The 20,342-nt window shown below is 52.3% G+C and overlaps 1 long non-coding RNA gene across 1 annotated transcript in view; it reads left to right on the top strand.

The window, feature by feature from the left end:
* The window catches only part of LOC126930468 (uncharacterized), a 44,354-nt gene extending 28,451 nt beyond the window's left edge, over positions 1-15,903 (top strand). Inside the window, exon 3 of the long non-coding RNA XR_007717598.1 lies at positions 14,272-15,903. This is a non-coding gene — a long non-coding RNA (uncharacterized LOC126930468). The remainder of the gene's footprint in view (positions 1-14,271) is intronic.
* Positions 15,904-20,342: the final 4,439 nt, after the last annotated feature.

Here is a 20,342-nt window from a genome sequence, read left to right as displayed (position 1 = left end):
GGATAGAGTGGCGACCAAACAGCATTGGTTCCCGCCTTCAAGAAGCTTCATGCCTGGAGGAGGTGGTGACGGAGGTCGTGGGGGTGGGAGATAGACACTAAACACACCAGCACGTAGCTACACACTGGGAACCGTGCTCCAAAAGAAATGAACAGGGCGCAGCAGAGGCCGTGGGGAAACCTGCGGGTACACTGGCTAGGGGAGGCTTGTCCGAGGAAACAGCGTATTAGCTCAAGGTGAAGCTGGGATAGAGTCCACAGGGAGGGAGAGCCCGGCCTGGCTGGGCAGGGGGTGCAGTCAGCAGGGCTTTTCTAGGCCAGGCCAGTAATTCAGATTTTATTCTAAGTGAAACGGGACACCATCGTGGAGTTTAAAGCAAGGGAGAGGCTGGGCCAGTGCCTCACGCCTGTAATCCCAGCACTTTGGAAGGCCAAGGTAGGTGGATCACCTGAGGTCAGGAGTTCAAGACCAGCCTGACTGACATGGTGAAAGCTGAGATGGGGGAATCACTTGAACCCGGGAGGCAGAGTGAGCCGAAATCGCGCCATGGCACTGCAGCCTGGGCAACAGAGCAAGACTTCCTCTCAAAAAACCAAGAAGTAAAAGCAAGGGAGAAAGAAACTTGAGCTAATTTATGGGTTTTTCTTTTTAATCATGGCAAAAAAACAAACCAAAAAAACATAAAATGTACCATCTTAACCTTTTTTTTTTTGAGATGGAGTTTCGATCTTGTTGCCCAGGTTGGAGTGGAGTGGCACGATCTCGGCTCAGTGCAACCTCCACCTCCCAGGTTCCAGTGATTCTCCTGCCTCCGCCTCCTGAGTAGCTGGGATTACAGGCGTGCACCACCACACCCGGCTAATTTTGTCTTTTTAGTAGAGATGGGGTTTTTCCATGTTGGTCAGGCTGGTCTCAAACTCCTGACTTCAGGTGATTCACTCTCCTCAGCCTCCCAAAGTGCTAGGATTACAGGCATGAGCCACCACGCCCGGCCCCATCTTAACCTTTTTATTTATTTATTTATTTTTTAAGGTGGAGTCTCGCACTTTCACCCAGGCTGGAGTGCAGTGGTGTGATCTTGGCTCACTGCAAGCTCCGCCTCCCAGGTTCATGCCATTCTCCTGCCTCAGCCTCCCAAGTAGTTGCGACTACAGGCGTCCGCCACCACGCCTGGCTAATTTTTTTGTATTTTTAGTAGAGACGGGGTTTCAGGATGGTCTCGATCTCCTGACCTCGTGATCTGCCCACCTCGGCCTCCCAAAGTGCTGGGATTACAGGCGTGAGCCACCGCGCCCGGCCATCTTAACCATTTTTAAGGGTACATTTCAGTTGTACTAAATGCATTCACACTGCAGTGCAACCTATTTCCAGAACTCTTTGCACCTTGCCAAGCTGAATCTCTGAACCCATTAAACAATAACCCCCCTATTCTCCCCTCCCCCAGGCAACTGCCATTCTACTTCTTTCTCTGTGATCTCGACGACGCTAAGTGGACTCATACAGTACTTGTCCTTTTGTGACTGACGTATTTCACTTTGCATAATTTCCTCACTGTTCATTCATGTTATAGCATGTGTCAGAATTTCCTTCCTTTTTCAGGCTGAATAATATTCCACTGTATATAGCATTTTGCTTATCCACTCATCTGCTGATGGACACTGGGAAGGTTCCTTTTTTTGTTCTGTTTTGTTTTTGTGGCAGAGTCTCACTCTGTTGCCCAGGCTGGAGTGCCGTGGCACAAACAGCTCACTGCGCCCTCAACCTCCTGGGCTCAAGTGATCCTCCTGCATCAGCCTCCCGAGTAGCTGGGACTACAGACAAACACCACCACACCAAACTAATTTTTAAAATTAAAAAAAATTTTTTTGTACAGACAGAGGCTTGCCATGTTGCCCAGACTGGTCTTGAACTCCTGGGTTCAAGTGATCCGCCTGACTTGGCCTCCCAAAGTGCTGGGATTATGGGTGTGGGCCACTGTGCCCCGGCAGGTTCCATCTTTTGGCTGTTGTGAATAATGCTTCTATAAACATGGGTGTACAGGTATCTCTTTGATACCCTGCTTTCTTTTTTTTTTTTTTTTTTTTTTTTTTTTTTTTTTTTTTTTTTTTTTTTTTTGAGACGGAGTCTCGCTCTGTCGCCCAGGCTGGAGTGCAGTGGCCGGATCTCAGCTCATTACAAGCTCCGCCTCCCGGGTTTAAGCCATTCTCCTGCCTCAGCCTCCCCAGTAGCTGGGACTACAGGCGCCCGCCACCTCGCCCGGCTAATTTTTTGTATTTTTTTGATAGAGACGGGGTTTCACCGTGTTAGCCAGGATGGTCTCGATCTCCTGACCTCGTGATCCGCCCGTCTCGGCCTCCCAAAGTGCTGGGATTACAGACTTGAGCCACCGCGCCCGGCCTGATACCCTGCTTTCAAGTTATTTTTTTTTCTTTTTAATTAATGTTTTGGGAATTATAAAATACATGAACTTGGTACAAATTCCAGAACCACTCTGGCTGGGGTGGAGGAGAGATTGGGTGCAGTGGAAAGCGCAAGGGTGTTTTGTGGTCCAGGTCAGAGTTGGGCTGGCCTGTCATGTGGTGTGGGCCTGCTGATGGGACGGGTGGACAGCAAGGCTCTGCGTTAAGGTCCTGGAGGCTTTCACGTGGTGAGGTCAAGTAGGCAGTCAGGTATGAGTCTTGAGCTGAGTGGAAGTCTGTGCCAGAGAGAGACGTCGGGAGTCAACGTGCTGGGGATGGTATCTAAGGCAAGCGATGGTCTAGGCCTAGGCAGAGTGCAAATGCAGAGGAAGGGGGCCGAGACCAGCCCCTGATGCTTAGAGTTGCTGGAAGAGGCACATAGTGGGAGGAAAAGCAGGAGGCTCAGCACCAGGAGCTGACTGAGCGGGGAGTGGCTCACAATGGAGGCGTCCCCTGTGAAAGACAATGGGGAGAGGATGAGGCACCCACTGTGCTGTTGGTGACTTGGACAAGAGCAGTTTCAGGCGGGAGGGAGCGGCAGAGGCCAGACAAGAGAGAATGGAGGTGAGGGAGGTGCAACCTCGTGAACAGGCAGCTCCAGAGAGGCTGGGCTCTGAAAGACAGCAGAGAAATGGGGCAGTCTTGAGCGAGGGGGAGGTGGAAAGGAGGGAGCTTTGGGTGATCGTTTTGGCTTTTTAAGATGCCCGTGTTACCACATGCATGGGGTTTTTTGTTTGTTTGTTTTGTTTTGAGACAGTCTCACTCCTTCACCCAGGCTGGAGTGCAGTAGCACAATCTCAGCTCACCGCAACCTCCATCTCCTGGGTTCAAGTGATTCTCCTGCCTCAGCCTCCCGAGTAGCTGGGATTACAGGTGAGCGCCACCACACCTGGCTAATTTTTGTATTTTTAGTGGAGATGGGATTTCCCCATGTTGGCCAGTCTGGTCTCGAACTTCTAACCTCAGGTAATCCGCCCACCTGGGCCTCCCAAAGTGCTGGGATGACACGTGTGAGCTACTGCGCCCGGCCCCCAAATTCATGTTTTGATGCTGAAGGGAAGATCTGGCAGGGAGAGGGTGAAGATGCAGTTGGCAGAGTGGGGACACATGAGAGGACAGAGCCCAGGGCGCCTGTGGATGGCTGGTTTTTGGGGTCCCCTCTTCCGTGCTATCAGGAGAGAAATAAGAGGCGGGTTCTCATGTAAGTGGTGAATTTGGCCTTAGGAATTTAAGAAAGTTCTTATCTGATGACTCTACATTCCCCACGAAGGGAGAAGTGTGTCAGGTGAAATCGGGGGCATGGTTGGGGAGAGTTCTAGGCCGCTGGAGACTGCATAGTGGCCACAGCGGAGAGTGGGCGAGAACCAACTTCACAAACATCTTAGGTCTGTTGGTGCCATTGGGAGCCCACTGGAGGGTGGCGAGTAAGAAGGGACAGTGCCCTCATCTGCTCAGGTGTTGTTTCCTCCACCAATGCTGGGCACTGTTGGCGTGGCCTGGAGCGGTTCATCCAGGGCAAGGCTTTGTCAGGAGAGTATGACGGAGGGAGAGAGAGGGAAGGGAATGGGGGACTTTTGCAAAGGAGTGGCTCTCATGAGGAACCCTTGTCTCTCTGCTGGTTGAAGTGAGAAGAGAAGCCAGAGGAGAGATGGCCTTGGGGGACAGGTAGACAGAGAGGGGGATGGAGCCGGGGCCTCCGAGGTAGGTCAGTTTCAGGTAAACGACAAGGTCAGGATGTGGCCCCAGGAGTGGGAGGCTGGGGTGGAGGAAGTGGTAATCAGAGAGGAAGAGGACAACGAACAAAGGGGCCCTGGTGGTGGACAGGTCCCTCGCGTGGAGGAGGAGGCTGCCTGGAATAATGAGAGGAGTGGGTGCAGAGCAAGACAGGAGCCAGGGGCTGAGCCTTCAGGAAATGAGGGGGTGAGCAGGAGGCCAGAAGAAGACAGTGAGGAGGAGAGAGCGCTGGAACGGGATGCCCTGCTTCTTAAAGGATGTTCATAAGGGGTGGGGGGGGGGCGTAACTTCTGGAAGCAGCCATGGGGAGCCAGGAGGACACCAACCTCATTTCCTGCTCCTAAGGTGTGTGGGGAATGTGAGAATAAGATGGAGACGAGATGTGAGGAACAATTTTCCGACCCCATAGGATATGAGGCATGAAGACTGGCCACTAAAGGAATGCTAGGAAGTGTCTCTTTTCTTTCTGGGACCAGAACTGACTCCCACCCCCTCTCCTTCACTTCCCTCTCCTCCAGTCTTTGAGGTCTGTTCGGCACTGCCTGGCGTCCTTTGGTGTAGGTTTAATTCACTCAACAAACCGATTGAGTCCCAGGATCTGGCCATTCTAGGAACTGGAGACACAGCGGGAACTAAAGAGAAGGAGGAGTCCACATCCCAGCAAGGGGTTTGTTTAGGTTCATTCTTGGTGCAAAGCTATTAAAAGGGAGAGTTACTCATGGGTGCTGTAAATGGGATGTGGAGTGAGTTCAGAGCGTGAGTCACTCTTGCTGCCTAGGGGTGGGGAAAGGTGGAGTGGCAGTGGTGGCAAATGGAAAAAGGCCAGAACTTGGTGTTTGAGGACTTGGGGCTGTGTGGCCTTGAGCAAATCATTTGTTTTTTCTGTCGCTGACCTGGAAGGCAGGGAAGAGTCCCTCATATTCCCCACATTGCTGTGGAATTAAATGAATGTGTTGCCCAAATAACTAAGAGCTATGCAAATGATCCTTATGCCATTCCTTAAGTCTTCATTCCCTTCTCCTAGTATGGGCACAATAGCAGCCTCCTGCCTCCCACGGTAGGTGTATTAAATACAAATCTATGCTCGGCACGGTGGTAGGTGGCACTGGGTAAGTGCTGGTCGCCCTTGTTAGTCCAGTCTCTGTTCAATGCCAGTGAATTCGCCACCATCTCAGGACCCAGCTCCACCGGGAAGGAGAAGTGGGTAACTGTTCCAGGCAGAGGGCTCCAAGTCAGGGTGCTGGAGCCAGGCATGGATCTGCTAGGCACTCACATTCGGGACCTTAGTCCCTTGGGGATGACAGTGGAGGAGGAAGCCCCCTGATGAGGAAGGCTTTCTGCTTGCTTCCTTCTCCCTTGCAGCCCAGAGCCCCTCATCCATCCATTCATTTCGTACATTTCTATTGAGGGACTACTGTGGGCAAACGGGGCTTACAAGTCCGGATGGGGTGGAGAGCAAGAGAGAAGAGACCGCTGCTCTCAACGGCCTGCCGACCAGGCGCAGGATGAGATCACTGGCCATCTCCCTGGAAGCTAAGGCTATTTCTGGTCTCTCCTCTGCAGGCTGGGTGGGTAGTTGGGCTGTTCCAGCTTCCAGTTCCCACTTGGCTGTGGCTCCTGGTACCCTCTCCTGGTTGTGTTTCCTCCACCAATGCTGGGCACTGTTGGCGTGGCCTGGAGCGGTTCATCCAGGGCAAGGCTTTGTCAGGAGAGTATGACGGAGGGAGAGAGAGGGAAGGGAATGAATGGGGGACTTTTGCAAAGGAGTGGCTCTCATGAGGAACCCTTGTCTCTCTGCTGGTTGAAGTGAGAAGAGAAGCCAGAGGAGAGATGGCCTTGGGGGACAGGAGGTACCAGGAGAGGGCCCTGAGACTCATGTTTTAAAAGCAGAAGTGGGCGCGGGGGCAGTGGCTTGTGCCTATAATCCCAGCGCTTTGGGAGCCGAGACCGAAGGATGGGCTGAGGCCAGAAGTTCCAGAGCAGCCTGGACGATTCCGCAAGATCCGGTCTCTACAAAAAATGAAACAATTAGTCGGGTGTGGTGGCGCGCCCCTGTGGTCCCAGCTAGCCAGGAGGCGGAGGTGGGAGGATCGCTTGAGCCTGGGACGTGGAGGTTGCAGTGAGCCGACATCGCGCCACTGCACTCCAGCCTGGGCGACAGAGCGAGACCCCATTATCTACAAGAAAATGCAAAAATACTCCAATGCACCCCATATGTCCTTTCTGGATTTCCGGGTTGCCGCCGATTGGCACTTTGTCGCCGGAGCTTAAAAACAGCTCGGCGCTCTGAGGAGGGCGCTGGCGGGGCGGGGCGGGGCGGGGCACCCCGGCTGCACTTCCGCGCGTGGCCGCGAGGGGGCGCGGCAGAACGGGGCCGCCGGGGGCCGCGGGTGAGTCAGGGCGCCGCGCGGATGAGTCAGCCCTCCGTGGGCCTACCGCGCCCCCTCCGCCCCTCGCTTCCTTGCCCGGCCGCGCCCTGACCGCCGGCTCGCCCTGAATCTCGGGGATCCCAGGCTCTGCGCTGCGCTGCACGCTCCCGGGACTCCCCTGCCGCCAGGAGACCGCGCCTCCCGGGATCACAGGGCAGGGCGCGCCGGCCTGGGCCAGGCCGTTCCCGCGGGCCCTCCCGTGGCGCCTCTCCTGGGGCCGGGCGCCTCTCCTGGGGCCGGGCGCAGCTTCCCTCCCAGAGCGGGTTTCGGGGCCCGCCCCGGCTCGGCCTGGATTCGAGGGACAGCGCTGCCAAGGACCGGCCGTGGGCGGCCGCCGCGGGGGGAAATGTGCCCCCCAGCAAAACACGTGGGGAGAAAGCCCACTCTTCCTTCGGTGTGCCCCGGTGTTTTGGCCTCTTCTCAGAGCAGATCAGGGAAAAATAGGAACTCCTGGGTGGGTCCCCGCTTGGCAGGTTGAAGGTGTCCTGACAGGATCTGGCTCAGAATCCGAGTGTGTTAAAGCTGCGGAAAACTTGCCAAACCTGGGCCACCGGCTTCACCTTGGAGATCCCGCCCACGGACGCGGGGACGCTCCAGATAGTCCCAGAATTCACAAGTCAGCCCTGCTGGGCTTCCCACTCACAAGGTGCATGCAAAGTGCCTAAAATAGTGACTGGCGTGTAGTCAGCACTCCGCTACGATTGCATTTTACAGATACAGGTGACCCTGAGCAACAGGGCGTTCAACTGCGAGAGTACGAGAGTACGCTTATTCGAGAATTTTCTACCGTCTCTGGGACAGCAAGACCATCCCTCCTCTCCCTCCTCCTCAGCTTTTATGCCTGATCTATTTCCATTTATGAATAGTAAATACACTTTCTCTTTCTTACTATTTTCCTAATAACATTTTCTTTTCTCTACCTTCCCTTATTATAAGAATACAATATATAATACATATAGCATCAAATATGTATTTACCCACTGTTTATGTTATCTGTAAGGCTTCCAGTCAACAGTAGGCTATTGGTAGTTTTTGGGGAGCCAAAAGTTATGCTCAGGTGTGGGAGCCTGTAGTCCTAGCTACTCAGAAGGCTGAGGTTGGAGGATTGCTTGAGTACCCCAGTTCAACACAAGACTGGGCAAAAGCGAGAACGCTGTCATTGAAAAAAAAAAAAATTATTTTTGACTGCTTGAGGATTGGTGCCCCAATGCATGCAGATGTTGTTCAAGGATCAACTGTATTATTTTGTGTGTATAATTTGAGGTATATAATTACATATATAGATGCATATTTATAGAAACATGTATGGATATTTATATATCTGTGCCTACTAGCTAATCTTTATGTGTGCCAGGTATTGTTCCAAGGGCTCCTCAGGCATTAATGATCTCATTTGATTTTCACAACCACACAAGGACATAAGTGCTATTATTTATCTCTGTATGGTAGCTGAGGAAACAGAAGCTCAGAGAAGCAAGGTAACTTTCGCAAGAGCACACAGCTAGGAAATATAGTGTGAGAATTCCCCTGACTCCCTAACTTTAGAGGCCGTGTTCAGACATTGGTGGGGTCTGGTAACATACTTACTGTCACGGGTTCAGCCCTTCACAGAGTCGAAAGAACAAACTGTTAAACTCAGCCCTGGGAGGAGGAGCCACTTTCCTTATGGAAATCTGCTGCCCTTGCTTGCTCTGCTCCTGCCGCCAGAGGACCAGGCTCTCTAGTTGTTTCCAGTTGCCTCTTTCCTCCTTGCTAGCTCTCCCTATGGCCCCAGGACCTGGTCTCTGGCTCCCACCAGTCCCCTTGCTGGTTGGTTGGTTTGTTTGTTTTTCTGAGATGGAGTCTCGCTCTGTTGCCTAGGCTGGAGTGCAGTGGCGAGATCTCGGCTCACTGCAACCTCCACCTCCTGGGTTCAAGCAATTCTCCTGCCTCAGCCTCTCCAGTAGCTGGAATTACAGATGCATGCCACCATGCCCAGCTAATTTTTTATGTTTGTAGTAGAGACGGGGGTTCACCATGTTGCCCAGGCTGGTCTTGAACTCCTGACTTGGTGATCCGCCCGCCTTGGTCTTTCAAAGTGCTGGGATTACAGGCGTGAGCCTCCGCACCCGGCCCCTGGCTGGTTTTGTAGATGACACTTGCTGATTTGGGGTGAGTTGCCTTTTAGCAAGTTTTCCCATATACCTGTGAGCAGAGCAGGGCTGACTTGGGGTTCATTAGAATCTCTCGAGACACGTTCAACACACAGATGCCCCCAACCTTTTGAAAGCAGTGGTTCTCAACCTCGATTGTACATTAATACAGTAGACTTAAAGGGGAGGCTTGTGCTTGAGCCCTCCCGAGAGATTCCGATTGAGTACATCTGTGCTTCTGCCTGGGCATCTGGATTTCAACAAGCTAGACCGAGGTAGCCCTAGGAATCTGTACTTGGAAGAAACAGTTCCCGTGGTTTTCCTGTGCAGCTATGTTTGCAGACTTCAGGGTGGACTCCCTTTCTTCTCCTTGGTAAAGGGTGCCCAGGATTTTCCCATAGGGCTGTTTTGGAATGGAAGTTAGAGGTGAGTGCTGCTTTTGGACTCCTGTCCCTTCTCAGCCTCTTCTGGCCCCTGCCTCAGTTTACTGGATTTCCCTCCTGACCAGGCACCAGTATTCTCCCCCTCCCAGTGGAGTTCATTCCCTCAGAGGTTCTGGGCAGAGTAGACCCTCCTCTGAGCTTTTCACCTGGGGTTGGACCCTTGAACCCTGAGAGCTCAGAGCAGCCATGCTGGCAGCCGGGAGACTCTCTTGAGCGCTTACATCTGTCTGCTTCCCTGTGTGGGCTGGAGGGAGGGATTGCATCTCCCCTTCTCCGGGGCAAGTTGTTTCTCCTCTTTTAGTATTGCTTTCCACCCTGGAGTAACGTTGGGTCAGGTATCTCCCAGCTTCATAGCACTGATTATTATTATTATTTTTTTTTTGAGATGGCGTCTTGCCCTGTCGACCGGGCTGGAGTGCAGTGGTGCGACCTCAGCTCACTGCAACCTCCGCCTCTTGGGTTCAAGTGATTCTCGTGCCTCAGCCTCCCGAGTAGCTGGGATTACAGGCGTGTGTCTCCATGCCCGGCTAATTTTTTGCATTTTTGGTAGAAATGGGGTTTTACCATGTTGGCCAGGCTGGTCTCAAACTCCTGGCCTCAAGTGATCCACCTGCCTCGGCCTCCCAAAGTGCTGGGAGTGCAGGCGTGAGCCACCACACCTGGTTTGATAGCCTTTTTTGTTCTTCTTTGGATACTAGGTATTTCTCCTGGGTTCCAGGTGTTAAGCTAGGAGTCTAGGGACCTGTGTTCTAGACTAACTGTGCCCTGGGACATGCCATTTAACCTCTTTGACCCTCAATTTCCTCACCTGTTAAATGGGTACCTCACAAAATTGCCGTGCGATTCAAATAGGATAGTCTGCAAAGACGTGCTTTGGTGCCTGTGGATGACACCGGTGTGACCCTGACAGAGCTTTCTCTTGCCTGTTTGGCAGAGTGAGGGGTAATTGCCCTTTTTAGGAAACCCCCAAGATGTCAGCGGCTGATATTAAAATCTCTGACAATGGGAGGTCCTAGAATCTTGCCTCTGCTCCTCATTGAATCCGAGTGCACGTAGTTGGGTGTGAGGCAATTCTGGGCTGTTTGTAGGGCAGTAAGGCAATCCACATCGGAAGATAAGTGTGTCATGCTGGGTGAAAACTGCGTGCTCTAAGCAGTGAATGTGTTGGAATTTCACCGGGGTAGTGCAGCCTATGTGACCAGCGATCAAAGACTTTATGCAGAGGAAGAATTTGAACCAAATGAGCTCAGGGGGGCAGGTTGGAATTGGGAGGGAGGAGAGGAGGATTAGAGCAAAGTGGCCCTGAGAGGGGCTGCAGAGCAGAGACTGAGGGGAGGCCTGTGGGAGAGGAGAGTGGCTTGGCCGCCTTCGCCCTGCTTCCTGGAGTAACCTGGCCCAGCAGGACTGACCAGCATCAAAAGCCTGTGTCACAATGAAGTCCCCTAAGTAAGGCTATGGCCCCCTCGCTTCCCACCTTTGCCTTTCTAAGCAAAAAGGAACATCCTTCTTCTAGGAGTCTGTGCTGGAGGGAGACTTGGTGCCCTGTCTGTCTAGAATCTGCAGCTCCCTGGTAACCCTTTTTGGTGCATTTATAAGGGGGAATGAATAAAATCCCCTCCCATCCTGGGCCTTGCTCCTTGTCCCACTGGCAGGGGCAGGACAGACAGAGTTTGGTACGCCCTGGTGTCGCCACACCAATGAAAGCTGCTTGCTGACCACAGGCTGAACGTGCTAGGTGGCAGGTCACCCCTCCTGGACAGCGGCCCTCCGCCGTAATCCTCTCTCCTTCACTCTCGGTTCTCTGGTACCCCCTGTGCCATCTCCTTCTGTAACTTCTTCCCTTCTCCTTTCCTCCCCCCACGACACGGTACGCCAGCCCGAGCTTATCACCCTACCCTGAGCCAGCAGCATCCATTGTTCTCATGCTTGGGAACGGAGCAACAGGGGAAGTCACTCTGTGTGGGGCCAAGGAGGAAGGAAAGAGGGATGGGACTGGAATGGGTAGGTGATGGAAAAAGTGACTTCCAGCCATTCCCTGGCCTGACCTGGATGGCAGCTTAGAGTGGTTGCCATGGTGATAGCCAAACACCCACACCCCTCCCCCACAGCCCCAAACTGCGTACTGGTGGTTGTGCCTTTTCCCAGCTTGAACCCCTCAGGCTTCTGCCTGCTGTGGAGTTCAGTTTCTTCAGGTTGAGCGGCCCTTGCCTCAGTTTCCCAGCCTGACCAAAGGAAGCAGGTGGGGCCTCTGGGATAAAGAGCGTGTGCTGGCCCCTCCCTGTGTGCCCTGCGGACACGCACTCCACCCCGCTCCCCATGCCCCGGGGCCCCAGGCTGACTTCTGCCTGCTTCTGCCAGGCTCCCTTTCGGTCAGCCAGCGGGAGGTATGAGCAGGAATTGGAGGGTGAGAGGGGAGTAGAGGGGGTACCCACTCCCTGCTGGGCTGCTGGTGGGCAGTGGCTACCTCCCTCTCCTGAAGGCCACAGCGCCGGTCAGCAGCTCCCGCCGAAGCTCCAGGTCTCCTGGCTCGGGTTTGCTGCTCCTTCCCCTGCTCCCCAGCCCTGGAGGGGAGGGGCCTCGGCTCTTGCTGGCCGCAGTGGGCCTCACTGTCCCTTGTCCCTTGTGGATGTCCGTCAACGCCGCCCACCTCTCTATGATAGGCTGTTCTGTAGAATTCTCCTTGGTCACCCCTTTTGGATATATTCTGTTTGCTGCTGAGACCCTGAGTGCTACAGAGAATGTCTCAACAATGAAGGGGGAGGCTGGGTGCGGTGGCTCATGCCTGTAATCCCAGCGCTTGGGGTGGGCAAGGTGGGCAGATTGCCTGAGCCCAGGAGTGTGAGACCACATGGCGAGACCCTGTCTCTACAAAACTACGCGCGCACACACACACACACACACACACACACAATATTTAGCCGGGCATGATGGTGCATGCCTGTAGTCCCAGCTACTCAGAAGGCTGAGGTGGAAAATCACCTGAGCCCTGGAAACCAAGCCAAGCCAAGCAGTGCTGAGCTGAGCAGTGAGCTGAGATCACGTCACTGGACTCCAGCTTGGGCAATGGAGTCTGTTTCAAAACAAAAAAAAGGAAGGCAGCTGTCTCAGGGCACCTTTTTTTGTGGTCAGGGCTCTGGCAGGCTGAGTGTGTGGGTGGGGTGGCCTCCCAGGTGTAATCTGAGATGCACCCAGAAGGCTTCCCTGCCTGGAAATAGCCAGGCTGAAACCTGAAGTTTGAGGGCCATTTTTGTGGTCTAAAAACTTTCCGTAAAGATACCACATTCCCCAGGAAGGTGGGCATCGTAGCCAATCATTCATCTCTCTACCTGCCTTAGTTTCATCAGATAGGAAGCTTGACTGCAAACTTCAGAAATGCAAAGACTGTGTCTGTCTTCACTGTGTAGACATGGGGCCTGGTGCTGAGTAGGTTGAAATAAACATCGGTTGAATAAACTTATTTACCACTCAGCAGTGAGTGGTGAGTGCCTACTACGTTCCACTGTGTTCCAGCTGGAGTCGTTGGGAAGCAGCGTTTTCATTCTGCTAGGGTTGCTCAGGACTATGAAGTTAGGTGGGGAGCTGTTGCTGCGTGTCTCAACACTGCACTTTTCCAGGTGCGCAGGGCCAAACCCCTTGCAGCTACCTTTGACTCTGTGTCACGCACCAACACTCAATCCATTAGGAAATCCTGCAAGGCAGATCCGAACCCAGCCACTCCTCACTCTGTCCATGGCTACCAGCTGGTTCCCCCACCTGGAATCCTGCTCGACCTCCTCGCTAGTTTCCTAACTCCCACCTTCCCCACCTCCCACAGTCTATGCTCAACACGAGTCAGAATGGCCTTTATTTATTTATTTATTTATTTAAGACTGAGTCTCACTCTGTCGCCAGGCTGGAGTGCAGTGGCATGATCCCGGATCACTGCAACCTTCCCCTCCCGGGTTCAAGCGATTCTCCTGCCTCAGCCTCCCAAGTAGCTGGGACTACAGGCATGTGCCACCACATCCAGCTAATTTTTTTTTTTTTTTTTTTTGGTATGTTTAGTAGAGACAGGGTTTCACCGTGTTAGCCAGGATGGTCTCGATATCCTGACCTCGTGATCTGCCCGCCTCCACCTCCCAAAGTGCTGGGATTACAGGCATGAGCCACTGCCCCTGGCCTCAGAATAACCTTTAAAGGTAAATTGGGCCAGGTACTGTGGCTCATGCCTGTAATCCCAGCACTTTGGGAGGGCTAGGCGGGTGGATCATGGAGTCAGGAGATCGAGACCATCCTGGCCAAAATGGTGAAACTCCGTCTCTTCTAAAAATACAAAAATTAGCTGGGCGTGGTGGTGCTTGCCTGTAATCCCAGCTACTCAAGAGGCTGAAGCAGGAGAATCACTTGAGCCCGGGAGTTGGAGGTTACAGTGAGCCACTGCACTCCAGCCTGGCAACACAGTGAGACTCCATCTCAAAAAAAAAAAAAAAAAAAGACATAAGTTGGATAATGCTATATTTTCACTCAAAGCCCAATAATAGTTTCCCAGGACACTTAGAGTGAAACTGAAGTTCTTGCACTGGCCTCTGAGGTAGGCAGCTTCTGGCTCAGGTGATCCCAGCCTCCTGGTGGTCATGCCCTTGTGTAATCCCCTCCCCTGAGCGTGGGCTGAACCTGGTGACTTACTTCTAACCTATAGAATACTGCAAAATGGGGGGGGGGGGGGGGCAGGTGGCTCACACTTGTAAATCTCAACATTTTGGGATTGAGATGGGGGGATTGCTTGAACCCAGGAGCTTGCAACCACCCTGGGCAACATAGTGAGATCTGATCTCTACAAAAAATACAAAAATTAGCCAGATGTGGTGGTGCACATCTGTAGTCCCAGCTACTCAGGAGGATGAGGTGGGAGGATCATTTGAGCCTGGGAGGTTAAAGCTATAGTGAGCTGTGATTGCACCACTGCACTCCAGCCTGGGCAACAGAATGAGACCCTGTCTTAAAAAATAATGATAATAATAAAGAGTATATGGTAAAAGCAGTGGATATGGCTCCTGAGATTAGGTTATGAAAACCTGTGACTGCTGTCTTGCAGGCTGTCTCTCTCCTTCTTGGCTTGCGTTCTTTGCTGCATCAAGCTGTGTTGTTGGAGGAACAGTGCGAGGCCTCTGGCCAGTAGTCAACAAGGAACTGAGAGCCTCCGTCTAGCATCTGGTGAAGAACTGAACCCATCAAAGCCCGGTGAGTCAGCGTGGAAGTAAGTGGCTCATTGCTTCTCCATTTGAGCCTTGAGATGACAGCAGCCCTGGCCAGCAGCAGCTCGCAGCCCATGAGGAATCTTTTTTTTTTTTTTGAGACGGAGTTTTGCTCTTGTTGCCCAGTCTCAAAAAAAAAAGAAAAGAAAAGAAAAGAAAAATTTGATGAATGAACGAATGAATGAAGAATACACCTGAAAATGAGGGAAGCAGAGCTGGTAAATGCCCAAAGTCAGACCAACCCCTGGTGGTGCCATGTGTACCCTGGAGCCCACCGTGCCTGAATGGTTCGGGTCCACAAAACCAAAGACTTTCGTTTCCTGCATCGGCCAGTCTGAATGAGGTTTACCGTCACTTGCAACCAAGAGTCCTGAGTAATATATGGGATTACTGGGGAATAGAGTGTGGCCGCGATGCTGAAGGAGGACAGGAAGGGAAAATGTAGGGAGAGAGAAAGGGAATGGCGGGGCAGCCATTGTGAGCCTCTACTGTGCGCCCAGTAGTGGGATGGCTTTTTCATGTATGAAAAGTGTCATGTCACTTTGCATTCTCCTGACAATCTTGTGAATTAGGTGTTGTTCCTCCCACTTCACAGTGAAGAAACTGAGTGAGGTTAAGTGCCTGGTCTAAGAGCACAGAGCCAGTGAGTGGCAGAGTTAGAAGAAAATCCAGGTCTTTCTGATTTTAAAATCCCATGCTTTCCTGGTGGTTTATTTGTTTTTCTCTCTCTCTCTTTTTTCTTTTTTGCATCGTGGATTGGCCAAAATCTCCAAATATTTTCACTACTGCTGGAGCCCTGGCAAAGGCAGCAAGCGGGGTGGCTGCCGGAGGCTGGGGATGAGGAAGGAAGGGAGGAGGGTACCTGTGAGGGCCCTTTGTAGGCAGGTATTTATAAAGCTGGGCCTTCTCCCTTGTAACAAATATCGGTGATATTTCTCCTGGCTCTTAGATGGGGGAAGGTGTCCTCACCTCTGTTCCCAAGTACACATCCAGGGAAGGCAGTGCCTGGAGGTCAGGTGAGGCCAGGCCGGCCTGGAGAGGTGAACTAAGGCTGCTGAACTGAGGGCATCCTGGAGGTTTTTGGTGCACCATATGAATGCCCCGCCTACAGCCCCCTCTGAGGGAAACTGAGCTTCTCCCCGGCTCCCTGCTGCCCGTTCCTAGGGCGTGCATTTCCTGTCCTGACCCACATGGCCCTGTCCCCTCTGACCTCAGCTGATTGGCCCAGCATTGGGCACCCTGCCCAAGGGCAGCCCCATCATAGCTGACCAGGGGTCCCTGGGGGGCTTTGGTGTCTGAGCGATGTGATGAGCTGGGCCTCCTGGTAGAGGGGGCAGAAGCAGGAAGACACACAGAGAAAGCAGAAAAAGAGGTAGCCCACTAGAGAGATGGCCATTTCGGGCCTGGCGTGGGCGCCTGAGCGCCGTCTGCTCTCTGAATAGGAGGCTTGCTGTGTGGCTCCTCCTGGGGCCCTCAACTCTTCCGTCCCTTTGTGCTTTCAATTCTGGACAAGAATCTCTTGTTTTTTAAATTTTTTATTATTTTTAAATTAATATTTTATTTTTTAAAATATTAACTTCCCATATAACTTCCCATACTACACTGATGTATATTTTTAAGTTTATACTTTTTTTTTTTTTGAGACAGGATCTTGCTCTGTCACTCAGACTGAAGTGCAGTGGTGCCATCATAGCTCACTGAACTCCTGGCCTCAAGCAGTCCTCCTGCCTCGGCCTCCCCGGTAGCTGGGACTACACCTGTGCTCCACTGCCCTATTTTTATTTGTTTATTTATTTGAGATAAAGTTTCGCTGTTGTCACTCAAGCTTGAGTACAATGGTGCAGTTTCGGCTCACTGCAACCTCTGCCTCTCAGGTTCAAGCAATTCTCCCTGCCTCAGCCTCCTGAGTAGCTGGGATCACAGGCGTCCACTACCACGCCTGGCTAATTTCTGTAGTTTTTAGTAGAGATGAGGTTTCACCATGTTGGCCAGGCTGGTCTTGAACTCCTGACCTCAGGTGATCCATCCACCTCGGCCTCCCAAAGTGCTGGGATAACAGGCATGAGCCACCGCGCCGGCCTATTTTTGTTTTTTGTAGAGACAGGGTCATGCTATATGTTGCCCAGGGTGGTCTTGATCTACTGCTTAAGCAATCCTTCCACCTCAGCCTCCCGAAGTGCTGGGATTATAGGCATGAGCCACGGCACCTGGTCTCCCCTCTTTTTCAGTCTAGCTTGAGTGGGAGCAATTGTGATAACCCAGAGGCAGACAGGACAGTCTAGGCTGCAGAGCCTGACGTGGTCTGTCCCCTGTCATTCACAAGGATCGTGAAGCTGGGGCCTGTGGCCTCCCACATATGTGCCTAGGGCCACTGGTTCCTGTGGTTCATATGGATGCCTCAGGGCCAGAGCCTCAGGGAGGGGCAAGGATGTGGGCTGGAACCTGGAACCATGGGGAGGGAATGGAGGGGCTTGGGGGAACGTGGTTTTCAGTCGTGACATCACAACATACCTTAGTCGTGGGTGTTTTAAGTAATTTGTTACTCATAATAGCCAAAGCACTTGCGTGTATTTTAAAGCACATATTTGCTTCTGTAACCATGTCAAATTTCCAAAGGCCCAGACGGGTACACACTGAAAAGTCCCCTTCCTTCCCTCTGGGCAGCTCCCTCCCTTGAGGCACCCATCCTTACCAGAGTTTGGGCATCCTTCCAGAAACGTTCTGTGCACCTGTAAGCAAACACTCTTGTATGCATTCCTCCTTTCCCTTATTTAGTACCCAAATGTTAGCATATTATTCCCATTACCCTGCACCTTGTTTTTTTCATTTGTGAATAATTAACTTTCCCTCCAGTGAGGGCAGACGCTGTCACCTGTAGGACAGCCTCACTTGGAAGACCTAGGTTTAGGTCTAAGGCCCCACAAACACGCCCAGGGCCTTAATCCCCCTCGGGTTCAGTTTCCTTCCCCCAAACAGGAATGAGGACGTGTTAAGAAATTGTCTTAGGCCTGTTCCCTGGGGCTGTTGAGGATGGAATGAGGACGTGTTAAGAAACTGTCTTGTGAATTGTCTAGTCCTAGGCAGTGAGCGGTTACTGTCAGCCGGACAGATTCAAAAGCTTCTCATCCATTTTCCCTTAAGGATGTGTCTGGCCTTCTCTGCTTACTCCCAGCCACCTCCCCATTCCCAGCTGAAGGCGTCATCTCCTCATGGAACTTCCCTCCCACACAGACCTGCCTGTTTATGGGCATCCGCTCTCCACCTCACCTCCCTTCCGCCACTCCCTCTTGGGCACCTGAAACTGCGTCTGCTGGAGTGCAGCGGCGCAAATACAGCTCACTGCTGGCTTTTTTTTTTTTTGAGATGGAGTTATGTTCTGTCACCCAGGCTGGAGTGCAGTGGCGTGATATCCACTCACTGCAACCTCTGCCTCCCGGGTTCAAGTGATTCTTGTGCCTCAGCCTCTCCAGCAGCTGGGAGTACAGGCATGAGCCACCAAGCTCAGCTTTTTTTTTTTTTTTTTTTTTTTTTTTTTTTTGTATTTTTTTGTAGAGACAAGGTTTCCCTATATTGCCCAGGCTGGTCTTGAACTCCTGGGCTCAAGTGATCTACCCACCTCAGCCTCCCAAAGTGTTGGGATTATAGGTGTGAGCCCCTATGCCTGGCCCCTTCATATGTGCTTGCTTTTTTTTTTTTTTTTTTTTTTTTGAGACGGAGTCTCGCTCTGTCGCCCAGGCTGGAGTGCAGTGGCCGGATCTCAGCTCACTGCAAGCTCCGCCTCCCGGGTTCACGCCATTCTCCGGCCTCAGCCTCCCGAGTAGCTGGGACTACAGGCGCTGCCACCTCGCCCGGCTATTTTTTGTATTTCTTAGTAGAGATGGGGTTTCACCGTGTTAGCCAGGATGGTCTCGATCTCCTGACCTCATGATCCACCCATCTCGGCCTCCCAAAGTGCTGGGATTACAGGCTTGAGCCACCGCGCCCGGCCTCTTTTTTTTTTTTTTAAGACGGCATTTCACTCTTGTTGCTCAGGCTGGAGTGCAATGGCGCAGTCTTGTCTTACTGCAACCTCCACCTCCCAGGTTCAAGCAATTCTCCTGCCTCAGCCTCCCGAGTAGCTGGGATTACAGGCATGCACTACCACGCCTGGCTAATTTTGTGTTTTTAGTAGAGATGGGGTTTCACCATCTTGGCCAGGCTGGTCTCAAACTCCTAACCTTCATTAATCTGCCCACCTTGGCCTCCTAAAGTGCTGAGATTATAGGTGTAAGCCACCGTGCCCAGCCTCTTCATATATTTTAATTGAACATTTAAGGAACCTTTTGTGTCAGATGTTGTTCTAAGCACTGGGATGTGCTAACTCCGTTTTCCCAACTACAACCCAAAGAGGTAGGTACTGTTACTATCCATTTTGTTGTGTTTTTTTTTTTTTTTTTTTTTTTTTTTGAGACTGAGTCTGGCTCTGTCGCCCAGGCTGGAGTGCAGTGGCCGGATCTCAGCTCACTGCAAGCTCCGCCTCCTGGGTTTACGCCATTCTCCTGCCTCAGCCTCCGGAGTAGCTGGGACCACAGGCACCCGCCACCTCACCCGGCTAGTTTTTTGTATTTTTTAGTAGAGACGGGGTTTCACCGTGTTAGCCAGGATGGTCTCGATCTCCTGACCTTGTGATCCGCCCGTCTCAGCCTCCCAAAGTGCTGGGATTACAGGCTTGAGCCACCGCGCCCGGCGTGTTTTGTTTTGTCTATTTCTTTTTTAGAGATGGGGTCTCCCTAGGTTGTCCAGGCTGGTCTTGAACTCTTGGAGTCAAGTCATCCTCCTGCCTCAGTCTCCCAAAGGGCTGGGATTATAGGAGTGAGCAGGTTTACTAGTCATTTTACAGATGAGGAAACTGAGGCTGGAGGAGTTAAGTGCAGCTGCACTGAGTGCATCAGGCACAGGCAGGCAGTGCCGGTGCTGGTTTCAAAACCAGGCCACCTGCTCTAGAACCTGTGTGCCTGGCTCTCCCTCACCCCCTGCCCTTCCTTCCTTAGGTAACTGCTTTGTAGTATTAATACTTTGGTCTCAGCTTAAATGTCACTTTCTCAAGGAAGTGTTTCCTAAGGCCCCTCCTGCAGCGTAAGTGGCCTCCTGAGTGCTCTCGGGTCCTCTTGTGTATCTCTTGATCACTTCTTGTTTCGTACTGTCATTGCTTATGTATTTGTCTGTGTTTGGTCCCCTGGGTTTGGGCAGGTTTGGGTTCGTTTGTTTGTCCTTAGATCTAATCTGCCTTGCATACAGAAAGCATGCCATGAATGTGAGCTGAGTGACCTTTCTGTGATGCAGCGCTGCCTGGAGCTGTAGGGAGAAAAGAGTCTCCAGTGGTGGTTTGGCCCAAGAGGGAGGAACGTGAAACTAGAAACAGACTGGGGGATGTAGCCGGGCCGATACATGTGTGTGCTTGGGTGTCTCTGCCTCCCCATGGAGTGGTGGTAAAGACAGCATGGGTTTCAAAGTGTGGCGAACCTGGTTCAAATCCCCACTCCACCACCTGCTGCAGTATGATCTAGAGAAAGTCCTGGAACCTGTTTGTTTCTCATCGACCTAAGTTACCTGAAAGGGCTGGCACAACGCCAGTGGGCCCTGCTTCTGCTGCCGCCACCAATGTCCTTTTGCAAATGGCCTCCGCCTTCTGCACCTCTGTTCCCATCTGTAACACAAGAGCCTTGACCAGGGCATTTCTAAGGCCGCTTCCCTGTTTAAGCCACTTTAGCTCGATGGAAGCGTCTCAGGTTTTCTGCTCTGGAACATTTGGGTGTAGCTGGGAATGTCTCTCCTGGAGGAAGCAGAGGGTGATGTTTCACCCAGCAATCCTGCACCCATGGGAAATCCTGTCCCTGGTCCGCCGAAGATCACTCAGGGAAGCTGCTTATGA

Source organism: Macaca thibetana, chromosome 11 (assembly GCF_024542745.1).
Source record: "Macaca thibetana thibetana isolate TM-01 chromosome 11, ASM2454274v1, whole genome shotgun sequence".
In the NCBI taxonomy this organism is placed as follows: Eukaryota; Metazoa; Chordata; class Mammalia; order Primates; family Cercopithecidae; genus Macaca; species Macaca thibetana.
Note: the sequence above shows the minus strand (reverse complement) of the source record. Positions and strands in the feature narration are given on the sequence as shown.